We start from the raw sequence: 6,358 nt of genomic DNA, 5'->3' as shown, positions 1-6,358 counted from the left end.
CAACTTTTTAACATGACTCCTTGCCCGACATAAAGCCTGCATTGGGCCTTTTTGCGACGGGATTCCAAGCACCAGCGTAGCTCTGTGGTATAAGACTCGACTGCCGAGCAGAGGGCCTCCAGGATCGAACCCGCTCGATCCTGGATATTTTTTTTTCTCATTGTGAGCGATAGTGGTTACGGACACCAGCGGCGGAAAGCTACACGCCACCAAAAGCGGCTGTTGTTGTGATCTCATGACATCTTTCGCTGTGAAATGATGCATTATTGCGTAGTGGGCACTTCGATCACTACAGTACTTGCAGTAGGCACACTAGGGCAGTTTAAAACGGCCATTGTTACGCGCACAAACGTTGCCTTCCTCTCGGCACGATTGAAGTGTCCACCGAGAAGCGAAGTGTGGCAGGGGAATGAGAAGAAAATACGCACGGGGCCCGATTACGCTATCGCGTTCTACACGAAGGCCAAGCTCAAGCGTCCTCCCGAGTTTTTTATAAAGGTCGTCGAGTCTCGCGGTAGCGGAATAAAAACCCCTCTCTGCAACAAATGAAGCTGACATGGAGGATTCCACGCATCAGGAAAATTCATACGTTTAAATAGTTTGATGCCAAGCACGCGTTTCGGTGGTCACGGTATGCGCTTGCCACGGGGGTTGTACCAGAAGCTCACGAATTCTAGAACGAAGGCGAAAGACGCCACGCCAGACCGCCCGAAAGCAACGTTCTATGGAAGGTTACAACCTACGATAAAGCTTTACGCTTACGCGCATCAAAACAACTCTCAAAGGAGATCCCGCGCGTATTTTTTTTTATCTGTGCACTGTCCCTGTCTTTGCCCCGGTACATAATTCGGTGGATTGCATATTTGCACGCGGCCACAAAACAAATGAAGTTCAATTCAACAACTGATCCATGCTTCGCCTTTTTGCCAAAGTGACATCGCTTGCAAACATGAAAACACACATAAAAATCGCAGCATATATCAATGAGATATACAGAGAATCAGCATTATCGGCAGCAACAGTGGCGGCACGAGCGCTTGAGATAACAAGAGATAAAGAAAATGAAGCACCAACCTGCAGAGACGCACGTATAAGCTTCCGTGGGCTGCACGGCGCACTGGATGTGCAATGAGAGCTCTGTTAGATTTCTGCGGCCAAGAAAACGACGACAGGCGTCTCACGATGCTCGTATACGCTTCTAGCAGGTTCCTGCAGCGTTCACAGCCACTTCGCCGTAGAGAGCACAACGTGAAGAATCGTCAGGCTGTTCTGCAAATTGTCAGAAGTTTCTTTTTTTAAAGCCATGAGTGGATCCCGAGCTTCGTGCTACTGTCGTCACTTCTTGCAGAATGATGGTGGGCAGATTCTCGCTGCTCGGCAGTCGATGGCGGCCACGCGTTGTGCAACGTGCAGAATTTCTTTCTCGGTCATTTCCCGCAGCAGCCGTGGCTACTTAGATGACCTGGAGAGTAACAAGTTATCCAGAGTTGTCAGGTGTGTCGGCCAATTCTGTAGATTTGTTTTTGTTTACCCGAGAGTAGGTACGAATGACAGCTAGCCTGTCAAATACATCATCAAACGTTAGGCTTTTGTTCGCCAAAGTGGGTCAACCAGAAACACGAAAGACTACTGTTCGTAGAGCTATAGAAGTCTACGGTCAAAGAAGGAATGACTTAGCTTGCAGGCGAAGCTGAAGCACGTTGTTTGGTGACAGTGACAACACGGCCCAAGGTGCACACTGACGACGGCGAAAGCCACCCTACTGCTTTTATAGGTGAAGAGGCAAAGGGCGCAACGATCCTGCCGCAGTCCCGATTATCACGTGAATGTCAGGGCGCTATCTAGCGATCGAAGGATGTTGGCAGCGAACGTTTTATGTTAGGTTGCCTGGAATGGATGACATCAATTGAAAGATTTACCTACGGACAGAAAGTGCCACGGAGACTATCACCCGACGTCGAAAAACCTTTACACGTGCGGCTGAAGGACAAACGAAGACAGAAATGCGGGTAAGTTGGCGCTAAGTCAAAAAATTACACGTAAACCACGCTTCGCAGTCCTGCGCCCAAGCACGCCTGCGATACCGTATCGCGCTTTAAAAAGAATTCAATGAAATCGTACACACACATGCGCCGGGCCAGTCGTTATGCCTCACATGGTCGAGCAACTGTCGCGGAAATGCTTTGGTACCGGGTTTGAGTAGCAGACTGTAGAATGAATTTTTCTCCAACTGGTGAGGCTTTCTGGGAAATCCGTACGCATTTCTAGCTTCTTTCACCTAGCTTGCGAGCTTCCGCAGAGGTAAGTTGCCACAACCAGAACCACACTGTACCGCTAAATCGGATGCGCCGAATGCCCGCCCCGACATCGCCCGAGGTGGCATCGACGTTACTGTATATGTACACCGCGTGCTCAGCCACGCTTACTGCAGTTTCGACGAAAATTCAGTTATGCTGTACTATATGCTGGGGTCGAATCGTGTGCGCGTTCGGTCTTGGTTCGATTTTCAAACGTTCGTTTTCCGTTCACGCGCTTGGTCAGAAGCTAGATGCACGACAACGACAGCTGGTTTCTGGCCAAGCGCATGAGTCGAAACCGAATGAAGACCGAACGTGTACAGGGTTCCGCCTCTGTTCACGAAGATCTTAACGGCAACCCATGCCCACACGGTCGCAATCCGGATGCTGCTTCGAGAATACGATGATCCCAAGTAGGGGTCCATAAGTCCCCAGTATAACACGACACTTTCGTCTCTCGCACCAGCCACACAGTTCTCTAAGAAGCGATGGAGCCGCTGCCCGGAGTTGCAGCTACAGACCAACGCCCTTTCGGATCTATGAATATATCGAGATATTCACCCTACACCTCCCAATCGTACATTTGTCCCCTTTGCGATTAATATGCGTCCAGTTATGCCAATCTTCATGCCGCATCCTGTTATGCATACGTACCATGTCTCGAACCATCCACCCCATCCCTGAACAGTATATGAAGCCGTGCTGTTCATTTTGCAATCGCGTGACCACCAACGCCAGCTGTGGAGCATAGTGAGAGGCAACAAAGTCCGTATCGGCGTTCTGAAACCACCTCCTGCTAGCGCAAACAGGTAGACAGACGAGCACGTGACACCACGCATGTTAGTAAGATAATGTTTACCTCAAGTTATACAGGGTGCTATTACTGTCAGGCTATCTGTAGTCCTTGCAAACGAACTCTACGCCGAGGCGGAAAAACTTAGCCGCGCCTAAAGTAACACTGAGAATAGCAATAAAAAAACTTGTTAATTAACTTTTTAATTATTAACTTGCGGGCCGTTGTTTATATGAAAAAGATGTAGGACGTGACAATTTATTGCAGACCAATCTTTCACAAAAAAAAATTCACAAAAACACGTGTAGTTTGAGATATTAATAATCGAAATTTAAGGCCCCGATCCAGGCGATATTGAAACTGAGCGCTCAGGAAATGAGGCAGTCGTGTTACGTCAGACCGCAAGCTCACGTGACGAACTTTGAAAAAAAGCGCGTCGTAACAGAATTGATCAGGAAAAACGGCAAATCGTCCAAAATACCCAAGTGGATCGCTCATAATTTGCCTTCGCTGTTTAGTGCTTATCTGTTTTATCACTGAATGTGCTGTCGTTGTCGTATGCTTATCTCGGCAATGAACCATTGCGTGCAACAGCTCACGCGCCGAGTAAGCATACGGCAACGAACTCCATGGGCGCGCGTGAGAACGCAGCCACGAACGAAACATGGCGAAAATGGACCTGCCAAGTGAGTGGATTCGACCCGCCGGTCAGGCAGAAAAGAAACAGAAATTTACCGGTAATATCGACCTGTGCTCCATCTATCATTAGCTGCTGCAAACATATCGTGTCCAACGCTTGGCAGCGCTGGCGTCAGTCGACGCCGGTCGAGGCCACGTGGCGGGGCGTTCGAGTTAACCGTACTCACCGCTGTACAACGCAGAATGGTTTCTAGACTAAAATTTTGATACCTCTTTTTTCACGGCTCTTATCGAATACCGCAACTGACATACATTAATGCCCCATTCAAACATTCAACCCGAACAAATCATAATAAGACAATACTTCAACAACCCAGTCATAATGACACTTACAAATATTCTTTATTTCCGCACGCCATTTCAGATTGGAAGATGCTGCATGCTGATGCTGTAAACTGATAATCTGTCAATGCATTCATTAACAGCATTCAGAATTTAGAATTCAACTGGTAAAAAGTTATTGGTGTTATCAATAATTCATATGTAGCCCCTTGAGCCTGCATAGTTATTGTAAACGTTGTTTCTCTGTTTATATTGCTACGTAGCTAACCCATCAAGAGCCAAACATTCTGCGTACACAAGACGACAAAGAGGACTGGCCTGTCTGTCTGCTGTGGGTGCTGTCCTCCATCTTGATCGATGCTGTGCACATCAGTTGTAAATACACTTGTAAATAGTCACGCCTCGTGTCATTTTACGTAACAATATTAACAGCTTTTTTAAGTAGAATGTGCGCATTTCTTGTTCCTTTTGTGTGTGCTCGTGTTATATGCTCTGTAAATATGGCTTCATATCTTTCAGTTTTTGAATTGTATTAAAATTTGAACTTACTCTTTCATGGGCCCGAGGAGAGCCTGCACTACTGTAAAATAAATAAACAAATGCCGACTCAATGAAAAAAAAAAATGTCCGCCTGTCTGTCCCTCTGTCATCTAAGACGATCACTGGCATAAACAAAAAATGAAACAAACAACGACAGTTTCACTTGAGGGCGACGAAACGAATGCGATAGCAACAAATTGTAATGTTATACGAAGTGAGGCTAGCAGCTAACTCTTTTGGATCCGATCTCGCGTAACTCAACAAAACGTTGGTTTAAAGGAATATGGCCGCTCCAGAGACAGAAGCGGTTTTCGTCTGTCAAAGGTACGTTCACACCGAGCGCGGATCCGGAAAGCGGAAAGGCGGATCCGGAAAGCGGACACGGATTATCCGCAAGAGCGGAAAACCCGCGGCCACTTGCCCGGATCGCTCCTGGACCGATTTTCTCCGTGCGGAAAAGATGCCGCTTTGGCCACAGCCAATCAGGGCCCGAGAAGCGCGCACGCAGTATTGCGTAGTGCCGCATGATGGCAACATGTACGCCGTGGATTGGTTGATTGCTCCATCCCCGCGGCGGAGCGAGCAGAAGGCAACGCGGTCGGTCTGAACAGCCGCACGGCCTCGCTGTCTCTCCGCTTTGAAAATTCACTTGCCGGCTTGCGTGCTCCGCGTTCGGTGTGAACGTGCCTTAAACGCGAAGCATTGAGAGCACAGCAAGCTTACGAGCCGTCCCCATATGTCTGTCGAGATAGCGCGCCAGCCGGCGACGCGGCCCACCCCCCTCCCCTCCCCTGGCGTCCCTTCACGCTCCTTACTAAATACGGGCGGGGCGTTTCCTCTCTGCTTGATGAGAAATCGACGGCTGGCCTCGCGCGCGGGGTGATGTTATCGCATGCGCCCTCCGTGCGACGGAGATGGCCGGCTCGTTTCATTTCCGCTTCAGCCACGTTTGTCGCCAGCGCTCGCAAGCTTTTGCTCGAGGGTAGAACTTACGATGCGCGAGGTGATGTTATAAATTTGGACTTTATGTGGAAAATGACGGCGACTACAAAAACACGTCCAGAGTGTCCATACAATTGCTGTCGCAATGAAAAGTTGGAGCCATTCCACTCTGACGTTGGATGACCAGCCGAGCTAAAGGGCACACTACCGCCTCTGCTCTCGTCGACGTACTTCACAAGCGTGCTATCCCTAAGGTGTTCTCAAAACTTGGAGCACGCTTGAGGTTCGAATCGGGCCCCGTGCGCACACCTTCTAAATTGCTAGCCTGGCTTCTGTTCTCGGTGCATGCCTCAACCGTGCCGCAAGGAAACGAACGTCTGTGCGCGTAATACTGGCCGTTTCGAACTATCCTAGAACGCCTACCGCAAGTACAGTTGCGCAGCGCCCACAACGCCATAATTCTTCCTTTTGCGAATCAGCGAAGGCCCCACTACGCGTCCGTAAGGCAACATGCGAACCTAGGCAGTTCACTTTGTTTATGCTTTCGCTGATGATGATGATTAAAGATGTCTGAGCGCTTTGTAATGGGTAGGCCTTAAAAACACCCACTCGTTGCTCAATTCACATGTTTTGACAGCTGACGCAATTCTACGCCTCTGGAACGCAATATTACATGCCTTATGGCCTCCTCCCGCTACATGGCATTCATATATAGTGCTTTCTTTCCGAAGCAGTTCCAAGCAATGGCGTCGCTTTGTAGTAGAACACCTGCTTGCCACGCAGAAAGCCTGTGTTAGATTTTCAC

The sequence above is a fragment of the Rhipicephalus sanguineus genome, chromosome 6 (genome assembly GCF_013339695.2).
Source record: "Rhipicephalus sanguineus isolate Rsan-2018 chromosome 6, BIME_Rsan_1.4, whole genome shotgun sequence".
Classification (NCBI taxonomy): domain Eukaryota; kingdom Metazoa; phylum Arthropoda; class Arachnida; order Ixodida; family Ixodidae; genus Rhipicephalus; species Rhipicephalus sanguineus.
Note: the sequence above shows the minus strand (reverse complement) of the source record.